The sequence below is a fragment of the Callorhinus ursinus genome, unplaced genomic scaffold, assembly GCF_003265705.2.
Source record: "Callorhinus ursinus isolate GAN/ISIS: 27379988/994484 unplaced genomic scaffold, GSC_fseal_2.0 scaffold7, whole genome shotgun sequence".
Taxonomy (NCBI): Eukaryota; Metazoa; Chordata; class Mammalia; order Carnivora; family Otariidae; genus Callorhinus; species Callorhinus ursinus.
The window spans coordinates 72,903,710-72,915,266 of NW_027397069.1; the positions used below are offsets into that span (position 1 = coordinate 72,903,710).

Consider the following 11,557-nt stretch of genomic DNA (forward strand, 5'->3'; position numbering starts at 1 on the left):
GAATAAATGAAAAAGAATGCTTAATTGTTCTTAATTCTATTGAAGTTTTATTAGACATCTTCTAGAAGCCAAGCACATTTTGGTCCCAAATTGGAATGACATTCTTACAATCTTTACTGAATGGTAACTGGGAGGGGGTAGAAGTTATCATTTAAGAAATAGATTTCAAAATCCTTTCTCTAGTTCAGTGTTTCTCAACTAGTGGGTGATTTTTGTCCTCCAGGGGATATTTGGCAATATCTGGAGACATTTTTGGTCGACCCCCTGAGTGGGGTGGTGGCTAGTGTTCCTAGTGTCTAGTGGGTAAATACGAGAGATGTGCTAAACAAAAAATCATCGGGCACAATGTCCATAGTGCTGAAGTTGAGAAATACTGCTCTAGTCCAGAGGTCACAGATTCATGGCCTCTTAGGTTAATAAGGGAATTTGGAGAAAAAAATGTCTGTCCTAATCTACCGTAAAAATTCCCATATAATACTACAGTCCTATAAGACAGTATTTTTAAGTTTAGAGTTATTATATTGATACTTTTTGTGTATATTTATTCATGTCGACCACTTCCATGAAAACACCAAATTTAAAATTTTTTTAAAATGCAGCTCAACTAAATAAATGGGCAACCATTCTTTAATTTAATATTCACCTGACCTAGCTTTATCCAGGAGTTTTTACTTGAAGTTCGGAGCTTGGAATCAGGCGCCACTTTCAGGCGCCACTTAGCATCTAAGAAACTAGGAAGCCATTCTGTAGTGTGTTAACTTTAATTAACATGCCTACCTTCAATGTGGATATTTTTAAGTATAGAGTCATAGGCTTTAATGTATGAAGGAAATGTTTTCAAGATGTGAACACCTCCAAGCACGTGTCATTAGATGTGTGATACCTCCACAAACAAAATCTACAATAAAATAAAAGATATTCCTGAATGAAAATCTAGATGTGAGATGCGAGAGTAACCAGAATTATCTGCTGGGTTGATGAGGATGTAATAGTGATTCTATTCTTTTTTATTATTATTATTATGTTATGTTAATCACCATACATTACATCATTAGTCTTTGATGTAGTGTTCCATGATTCATTGTTGTGATTCTATTCTTTCCTTAGGCTTAAATTTCCTGCAAACTAATTCAGCCCTGCCCTTCCTCAGAAATAATTTTTTCTTTAATTTTTTTTTGCTACAATAAACCAAAGTGCTTACACTCATAAATGACCATGGACATCCTATTCCACTCTGAAAAGGCAACACCGATTTTTCACTAGTGGATGTAGGTCTGTACCTCTGTACTTAACACATTTCTTCTTTGACTGGGCTGTGACAGTCTTAATATTTTCAAAATAACTACAGAGTGCTTATTGGCTATAGGATGAAGTTATTTGTTCCCTGAAAAACATGCGATGGGCTCCCTCATAGCCTCTGCAGTTGACTAGCTGAATTCTTGGTCTCTTCCCACCTTGGAATTCAACTGAGCTATTGATGAGAGCTAGGATATGGGAAATATTGCTGTTCTAATGCCACAGAAAAATTCAGACAAAGTTGGATTTTAAAAACAGCATTTAACAATAGGCTTTCTGCTCAGGCAACAGAATCAAATCAACTGTTTTTCTTTTCACTTTCTTTCTTTCCCCCTTTTTGAGAAGTCTTGATATGAAGGAAATTATCAGCTGTCCTTAAAAAACAAAACACAAAAAATAGATTAATTCATCTTAGCTTCCTATTGTTTGAGTCATACTTTGAATATCACTCTTAAGGCACACCCGCTCTGGACATCTAGGCAGACATTTTAAAAGGAGGAGATTTTTGGTACATGAAGTAAGACTAAAGATATTCATCTCTGTTCACTAACTGTCTAGACATGGGAAACATCTGGGAAATACACCAGTATTTTCATATAAATTCCCTTCCATGCTTCTTCTAAGACACTCTCAGGAAACTGCTCTATTGCTGGTCTCTGTGATAAAAATCGTTGGACTCACAAGCTATTTTCTTTATGTTCCTATTAGTTCCTTCTTTCTGCTACCTTCCTAATAAATGAAAAAAGGGAACAAATCATCTTTTTTCAAATTAATAATCTGTGCAAACATTTTCCTCTCTTCAGTGGACTTTTGTATATGATTTGAGTTACAAAGTTGTCACCTTTTGAGTCTTCCTGAATATGTTATTCAATCAAGAAAAAAATGTTTTCTGTCCCTGCCACTATGCTTTGATTCTGCCATCTGAAAACAGATTGCCCTCTAAAAACAGATGCCCGGTCTGGATCGGCAGGCTTCTTCTCTCAGCCTATCTGAATTGTAAGAATTCTAACAGTCAGTCCTTGGTGATTTGATTCTGCCTTGTGCATGAAAACTTCCCTGATGGCCCAAGCAAGCTCTGACTCTTCTTAACCCAAAGCAATCACTATTTTAGTTAATGGACGTGACAATTTGTTTCTCTCTATTAGAGTTTTAAAAACATAGATACATCTTTTTTGTCCAAATAGTTTGTACGAGGACAAATGTTGCACTCTTATAACTCTATGTGTTCCTAAACGTGTTCCATAAGTGTGATTGATTCCAGATACGTGTGCCAAGTAGAATGGTACATTCTCATTTAGTGTGGATTGCAGGTTCCCCCTTTTGAAATTCAATAGAACGATGCTACAGTGAACCCATGAAAAGGAAGAAATAGTTAAAAATCTGTATGTGATCCTTGTTAACTGATGTAACTGATCAGATAGCCTAATATGTTTTGCTTCTAAAGTTGACATGGGAGTATTATACTTTGTAGCCATAATGACACATTTTCAAGTTGGTTGTGAATTACTGAACATTTGAGTTAGAATGGGAGAGGTCATCTGCTGAAATAGTTCCCAACACAGAGTTGGAAGAAGTTTTCTCAGCTCCATCATGCTAATGCAGTTTAGACTACTTAAAATATCAAGACTTTTTGCTTTTGAAAAAAATTATAGAGATTATTGATGGTAACTGATTTTTTCATTTTCCTAGGAAACCCTGATTAGTTAGGTAGCTCAACTTGTATCTGTTATTGATCAATAAAAAGATAGATATTTATTATTAATAACTCACTACAAGCCTTTAAGCCCAAAAGCACTTAAATATATAGCTGCTATAAGGGAAGAAAAGACAATGTGAAGAGTGGTAGGTGCTAAAAAAGTTGTCAATCATGCGTCTCATCCAGGCTTACTTAGATGGGGCAGGGGTGGGGATAAGAAATCTGGAACCCAAACAAGTAACTTTTTAGGGCACAGAGGTGAAATTGGCAGAATTCACATCTCATAAGTGCAAATCCTCTGCTTTTACAATTCATTTCTCTATAGACTTTAGGATTGAGACAACTACCTAGTAAAGATGAGAAAGGTTTATTTGGTGTCCATTTCAATGCCAGAATTGGTTAAGTTTTGTTAAAAGTTAGTGAAAAGAAAGTCATCAGGAACAAGCTTTCATCTATGAGTTTAAAGTATAATTCGTATTAAACTATTTCTTGGCAATTGGAATTATGACCTTTGTTTTCACAATTTTCTTCATTCTGTAAAGAAGTTAATAATTTAAAAAAGCTCATAGAAATTGTTGCTGGGGAAAATATCACTGATGTATTGAGACAGTGGTCAGGTATTGAGGGTAGATCTCTATAGAAGACTGAAGTGAGGAATTACAGGAGATGGCCGATTAAGAAGACAAATTCAGTCTTTCCATTTCACTTGATTTCTTCTAAGTGATGACCACGAATCAGCAAGGAATTCTGTTTGGCAAATGTGTTTAGTTCCTATCACCTTCCAGAGAACCTGTACTATAGCGGATAGGGTCAAAGTTTGTACTCAGTGCTGGATGTAGTTCTCAAGAACACAGCTGGGAAAAATGAAGAGGGGGAAATCAGAGAGGGAGATGAACCATGAGAGACTATGGACTCTGAGAAACAAACTGAGGGTTCTAGAATGGAGGGGGGTGGGGAGATGGGTTAGCCTGGTGATGAGTATTAAAAGAGGGCACGTTCTGCATGGAGCACTGGGTGTAATATGCAAAAAAATGAATCATGGAACACTACATCAAAAACTAATGATGTAATGTATGGTGATTAACATAACATAATAAAATAAAATTTAAAAAAGAAAAAAGAAGGCAGTTGGATTTATTGTATAAATGACTACATTTTCTCTATTAGCAGATAATGGGTTTTAATGCCTTTTGAAAGTTTCGAGAATTTAGGTCTGTCCAACAATATAGAATATTGAACACAGCTTTAGAAAGGAAAAAAATTATTTTCTCTCTTTAGCAAGTGACAGCCCTACATATATACATAAGAAATACATAAAAAACACCAAATTAACGTTTTTGTTTCACATAACTTAGGGGAAATACATTAGCATGTCACTATGTTAAAGTAAGACAAAAATGAGTAATTTTTTTTGAAAAGCTAAGTTAATATGCCATTGTGTCATTTTCAGACCACAGTCGATACTTCTTTCTTTAGGGAGCCTTTCCTTGTTGAATCTAATATAAGTTGAAAATGGTTGCCAGAGCGAGGTCTCTATATGCCAATGTGCATAAGTATATAGAAAAGGAGCTCCAAGGCCATTTGATAATAAGAATTACTATTTTTTTAAAGATTTTATTTATTTATTTGAGAGAGAGAGAGAATGAGAGATAGAGAGCACGAGAGGGAAGAGAGTCAGAGGGAGAAGCAGACTCCCTGCCGAGCAGGGAGCCCAACGTGGGACTTGATCCCAGGACTCCAGGATCACAACCTGAGCCGAAAGCAGTCGCTTAACCGACTGAGCCATCCAGGCGCCCAATAAGAATTACTTTTAAAAGATTGCATTAACTGTTTATTTGTAGAAGAAACAAATATTAAAAAAGTAAATTTATTAGTGTGTTATTGGCATGCTATTTTAAAGAGTACTTTTGCTGGCTAGATGATATTTTAATATTTCCCCTGAAGAAGCCTAGTTTTTATTTTATTTTTAACATCTTTCAACCAAGACATCAAGTTAGAGTTTTTAAAAGCTCTTTTATTTAGAGGTCATTCTTTGTGATTCAGAGTCTCCAGTTAACACCTAATTTCCCATGTTCATAATGAAGGGAATAATATAATTAAATGAAATCTACATACAGGCTCTAGATTTTATTTTAGCCCTAACTGCACTATTCTACCACACCCAACTTCTTTACCAGAAAATAGGGGCACCTGGGTGGCTCAGTCAGTTAAGTGTCTGCCTTCTGTTCAGGTCATGATCTTGGGGTCCTGGAATAGAGCCCGTGTTGAGCTCCCTGCTTGGTGGGGAGTCTTCTTTTCTCTCTCCCTCTGTCTCTCTGCCCCTCCCTGCCCCACTTGTGCTCTCTCTCTCTCTCAAATAAATAAAGTCTTAAAAAAAAAAGAAAAGAAATGCTAGCGACTAGTAAAATGGAATGATTTAATTAAATCTTCTTTACAATCCTCCCCAATTTTGATTAGTCCTGACAAGCATTTGGAATAGTCTACATTTGGGTAGCAATGATTTGGGGCTTCATTAGTACACACAATAGATGATGCTTTAAAGATAGGAATGGATACAGCATATAGGGACTAACAATCATAGGAAGTGATTTAACTGATAGGTTTATAAGTGGTTATGATGATGGATTGATAAGTAAACAGTCACTATTTGGACTGTTTATAGAATGAGGATTTCCATTAATTGAAACATGGGTCATAAACGAATAACTAAGACAGGGTGTTTTACTTTGTGTCGTTTGACTTGGCTTCGATAAAAACCTTCCTATTATATACCAGTATATATTTCTCTTGTAGTGAGTCAAGTTTAGCAAAAAAAAAAAATTTTAATTTTCTTTACCGGTTCTTGATGGTGCAGCACCTGAGACTGGAAAGTCAATGACCGTTGTCCAGGGCTAAGGATGTAGAAGTGGTAGGAAAATAAGCAGCGGTGACAAAACTGAGTGGATGCTATGGATGAAATGGGGTCAAGTGCAGTTTCCGCTGCATTCCAGGGATGGGATATACATTTTAGATTGCTAAGGTTGGGTCACTAGAAGAAGAAATGTTCAGGCTGAGCTGAGCTGATATGGGAGCTAACCAAATGGCGACCAAGTGTTTACTTATCAATCTGTCATCATAACCTTAACTCTGCAAAAATCCCTACTTCCACAGTAATAACAATTATAGCTATTGGATATTACTATATGCAGGGCACTGTTGTAAGGATGGTAGGTCCTTTTGGCATTTAACTGTCACAGCAACTCTATGTGATAGATTCTATTATTGTTTGCATTTACCAAGAGGAAAAGGGGGCACAGAGAGACTATGTGGTTTGTGAATGGTGACAGGGCGATTATGTCATGGCGCTGGGATTCGATTCAAATCTGAGGGTCCAGTTTGGGAATCTGAACTCAACCATGACAATCTATTAGAAAAGATACTAGTTTCCTAGTGCATGGTAAGTTTGTTGTCTCCTCTGGTAAATGCCTACTCTACACAGAGGTAAATTCTCTCTCACCTTTTTCTTCCTAGTATTTCCCCAAATACCATAAACCTAATATTTTGTTTTCCTTCCTGAGGTGAATATTAATGGGGTTTCTATTTGTTTCATATATTGGAAATGGCATAATTAAACTACTTTTTATCCAATTCAAGTTATCTTAAGTAAATATGGGCGTTTATTACAAGGATGTTGTGGTGTCTCGTGAAACACAAGATAGGAAAGCAGTTTAAACTCAGGGACAACTAGAACAAAACTCTCATTTATGAGAATGATGTTTTCAGATCTTGTTAATGTGTCTGCCTTCTGTCTGTCTGTCACATTGGTTTTCTCTGTTTGACAGAGCAGAAGGACAGAAGATTGGGTAAATATAATCTACTCATTGAATCCAAAATGAGTTACAGGTTCCTCACATATTCCCAGCTTTTTAATGACATACTGGGTAGTTATTTTTGTATTGAAATTGCCTTTCCTTCTCCATATTCTTCAAGCTAAAATGAATTAAGAACCCTCTTTGGCCAGTCTTATGTAAATGGAATTCTGTTCATCTATTCCATTTTGCCTGAATGATAAAGTTTGACTTTGGAGTTAGATTATACTGATAATAGGGTTGACATTCAAATTTAAAGGATCAAACCTGCCAAATACTTCTCATTATATTATATTCCAGAGCCAAGCATGGAATAAATATTTATTGAGCATCTACTTTGTTTCTAAAGCTATGCTAGCAGTATATAGTTCATAAATCATGGACTTTTCTCTCAAATATGTTTCTGTTGGTTGAAGAAGCAAAACTAAACCATCATGAAAGCAAGTATGTGATATAAACAATAAATGGTATATAACACTGAAACATACTTTGAACAATATTTGCAGTTGGCAGAAACGCAATACCTTATCTGAGTGTCACACCAGCCCCCTGAGGATGACGTCCTATTTTGTGGGTACTTTGGTGTTCTAATGTGAAGTGACTTGCAAGAAGTCATCTAATTGAAAGTATTAGAGTTAGTTCTTGAAACCATGTCTTCTAAATCTAAATTCATATTATTTCCCACTTTGCCATCGTTCTGTGGCTCATTAGGTAATAGAAAAGCACAATAGTCAGGAATTAGAGTGTGTGGGGGGGTGGGGGTTTGGAAAAATATGAACAAACTAGTAGAACTAGAAATTAAAGAATATATTAGTTTAGACTCTATTAAAAGTCACAGAAAATGAACTCACAATAAGTTAGGTAAAAAAGAATACATTAGACTATTTTAGAACATAGTCTCTTTGGACACAAATACCTCTAGACCCTGGACAGCAGTAAGAAATAAGGTGGAAAGTAGTTTTGTGGAAGTGTATGTAGGTATGCAGGTTTCTTAGAAATCAGGCCTGACAGGTAAGTTAAGGTGACTAGGGTGACAAGGATCAGGTAGTCTAATAAGGTCAGCCACGTACAGGAATCAGTTGAAGAGTTCAAAGATGTCATTGATCAGAGGGAGGCAGAGTCTACAGTGTAAAAAAGCATGAGGATTTAGAAACCAGGAGAGAGACCAGGGCAACCTGTAAAGCTGGGGAGATTCAGGGAGGCAGTGTGGCCTACTGGATGAAGGTAGCCAAAGGCCATCATGCCCTACCCCTGGGAAGCTATGTCTGAGTAAGAATGGATGCATGGACCAGGGCAGCTTGACAAGTTGGCAGGAGAAACAGTATAATTGCTCATTCAGTTTCCTTGCAACTGAATGCATCCTTTTAGTAAAAACCCTACTTTATGTGTTTGATGTACTTGACTTCCTTCCCTTGTACAATAGAAGTGGTCACAGAATCTTAGCTTGGCTTATCAGAGTCCTATACCAACCTTCTGGTATAGGTTGAGCTGTTGGTTCAAGGATGAGCACATAATCCAACCAGACCAGTCAAAACCTTCTCAAGGCTTTTGCTAGAATTTTGTGGAATAAAATTATTCTCACCAGATTTGCTAGCTGTGAGAGATATGGTAAGCCTGGAATTGCTGGTGGTCAACTTCGCCACCCTGTGGAGAGGGCCTCCAGAAAAAGGAAGCTGAGAAAATGGAAAACAGAGCCTAGAGCTAAAGAAGAGAAAGATTCCTGAGGAAATCATCTGCATTCCTGAATCCCACCATGCCTGAGGCAGATCTGCTCCCTTCTTAGGTGAGGGGGCCAACATATTCCCTACCAGTCAAAGCTGATTGGAGTTGAGTTTCTGTCACATGTGACTTTCATGTCTTCCTGTATAGTTAGTCAATGCACAACCAACCAGGTAGAGCTTAGATTCTGTGTGGTAGGTAATTGTAAGCCATGGCAATTTTCTCAGGGGTGAATTACATTAGGATTAGAAACTGAGATATATTAAACTAGATTTTATGAGATTTAATATAATATTTTTATATGACAATGAATGAAGAATGGAAAAAGAAAATAAATCTAAAGTTTAAATAAATAGCAAATAAAGTTCTTAAAGAAATTGCTTGCTTTCTTCTACCTTATTTAATAGCTGTTTGGTTATTATGGTTATTTAATGATGTTTTTCTACTCCTTGCAGCACATGTATCTATTGATTTGAAATAAATTAGGCTGAATATAAATAGCTGTGAAAATGGAAGAGAAAGGAAAATGACATTTACGATTGCTTATTCAGTACCAGACTGGGTAAAACCATTTTCTAATTTTGTCTTATTATTTGTACTGCTGTCCAATGGGAAAGACATTTGCTTCTCCACTTTAGAGATAAGGAAATTAAAAATGAGGTAGGGTAAGTGGTCACTGATGTCATATGGGGCTGGGATCTGAACTCCATTCTTTTGATCTTTCTTTGATAGAATGATGTCTCTGTGATCCTACCACCCACATAGGTATGGATTCTGAAATGAAAGGCATCACAGATAATATGGTATTTCTGCTTTGGTGTTGATTCTAAATTAGGAGAATTTATCTCTGCTGGATTAACTTTACTGGCAATCCCTATTTGAGATGTAAAACATACTAATAGAAGAAATCCTGAGCATTCGAGCTTTTTTTCTTCTCTTTAGGAAACCCTGATTCTCTCTCTCTCTCTCTCGCTCGCACTCTATAGAACTTTAGTTCCAGAACCAGTAGGCTGCCCAAAGAACCGAGTTTCCTCAGGTATGTGTTACTTTATAACCACTTCAAACAAGAGGCCATTCCAACTGACAGTAGCTTCAAAAAAATGTCTTTCTGGTAAATTAAAGGAGGGCAACTGATCACTGAAGGTAAACAGGTGATGAAATACGTCATTAGTACCTCATTCGTAATTCATTTCTCCTGAAGTAGTTGACAAAGCATCAAGACTTGAGTCTTGAATTGCTCAGAAGTGCAGGCTTTGAGGTCACTGGAGCAGATTCATTATAACCCAGTGTAAAGCGCAGCCTGTCTCTGTGTCAATTACCGGCGTTTGATAACGGATATTATGTCAAGGTCTGTTCTTTCTCAAGATGCAGCCACACATTTTAAAATCATTACGAGTGTGAGCAGGAGCTACATGGCCTCAGGGGGTTTAGTTCATTTGTTATGTCCCATTATGACTTAAAGATACAAGCCCAGGGTCTGAAGAAAGCGCAAGGGGGAAGGGGTGGGCAGGGCAGCAATGAAAGCACAAAGCTGGACGTCTCTTCTTCTCCCTTGACGGTTAAGTAAACTGAGGTTTATTTGCCCTAGGAGCCATTTAAGATCCACCCCATATAGTGGAGGGACAAGTAACCCCAGTAATCACTCCCACTGCATAGCGATTACGGGCATCACTAGCAAATAATCCAACTCGGGTTTCAGGCTGGCCAGAGAAGTTTTATTGAAGTACTTTCTGCCGGAGACTTTCTCTGCTGGGGCATGGAAATGTTCTGTTTCTTTCTCCTTTTCTTTCAAAAACCATATGTGTGCTTTCCAATAGTCTTTTAACATTTTGGCCTTTCCAGGAGCACTGTGTCACAAATTGGCGTGGATTCCAGACACGTCACCCATCATCTGAAGGCAGTCTCCACGTTTCAGAAATAGATCCTATCCCGGTCTTCAGACTGATGTGCAAATGCTATAAATAGATGTGGGGATGCCATAGTTCACCATAAATACATTAAAATGAGGAAACATCATAAAAAAATCGAAGGTACAAAAAAAAAAAAAAAAGCTCTCCCTCCCGAGTGGGCTTCATTTTCCGATTTGGGACTGTTTTGGGCTGTTCGTGAAATGCCAGAATCTTGGACCTACATCCCCCTGCCGGAACTTTACTGAACAATGAACATTCCTTTATGTTCAAAATTCCCCTTTCCATCAGTGGGAACTCCATATATGGAGCCCGTTCAGAATATTTAGTTCCTCTTTCCATTCTGTAAGTAAGCCCTCCAGGGAAAACTTCACCTTTATTCACTTTCCCCCCAAACATTCCGATCAGTCTGTGCTCTGGGAATCAAGGCGTGCCATGAACTTGATGTCAGGATTCTCTCCTTTTGAAAACAGGCCATCAGATGGAGTTGGTCTAGGGAAGCTTGTATTTATCCCGGCTGGATTTTTAAAAGTAACCCTTTTCATGGACCCCTGTTTGTTAAAAACCTTTTCAAGGAGCTACCCACACAAAGATTTATCACAAAGGGGAAAAGAAATCCACTTCAAAATTATGTGTCAATGTAGTGAATTAAGTAAAAATTTTACTTTCATAAGGAAGCTTTAGAGCTACTTTTCACAAATCTAAGCACATGGAAGATTTAACACAATTCTACTCCCTATTGCAGGGTACAAGAAATCCAAACAGCCCATAAATGATAACCTAGCTCTGCAGGGTAAGGGCATAAACACTTAGGGTCTCTGATTTATTCATTTGGTTGAAAGCTTTTCTCTATGTATCTCATGAGGCTACATTACTCCCGACCTGCTTTTACGCATGCGCACACACGCGGACACGGCATACGTAATTCCATGAGATTCTATGGAAAGCATACGTTGTGAATAAAAAAAATAGACTCCTCACTTCTATGAATTTTATGAGATTAAAATGTTAAAAATTCCATACATTACACACACACACATACACGCACGCACACACACAAACACACACACATTCTGTTTTCATCTTTATCA

The 11,557-nt window shown here is 37.4% G+C and overlaps 1 long non-coding RNA gene across 1 annotated transcript; it reads right to left on the minus strand.

Moving 5' to 3' along the window:
• Positions 1-1,537: 1,537 nt before the first annotated feature.
• On the minus strand, positions 1,538-9,933 carry LOC141373081 (uncharacterized). The gene is made up of 2 exons (XR_012378710.1): positions 9,734-9,933; positions 1,538-1,670 (listed from the first exon to the last, which is right to left on the minus strand). It is a non-coding gene; the product is annotated as an uncharacterized lncRNA (long non-coding RNA).
• Between the last annotated feature and the right edge of the window lie 1,624 nt (positions 9,934-11,557).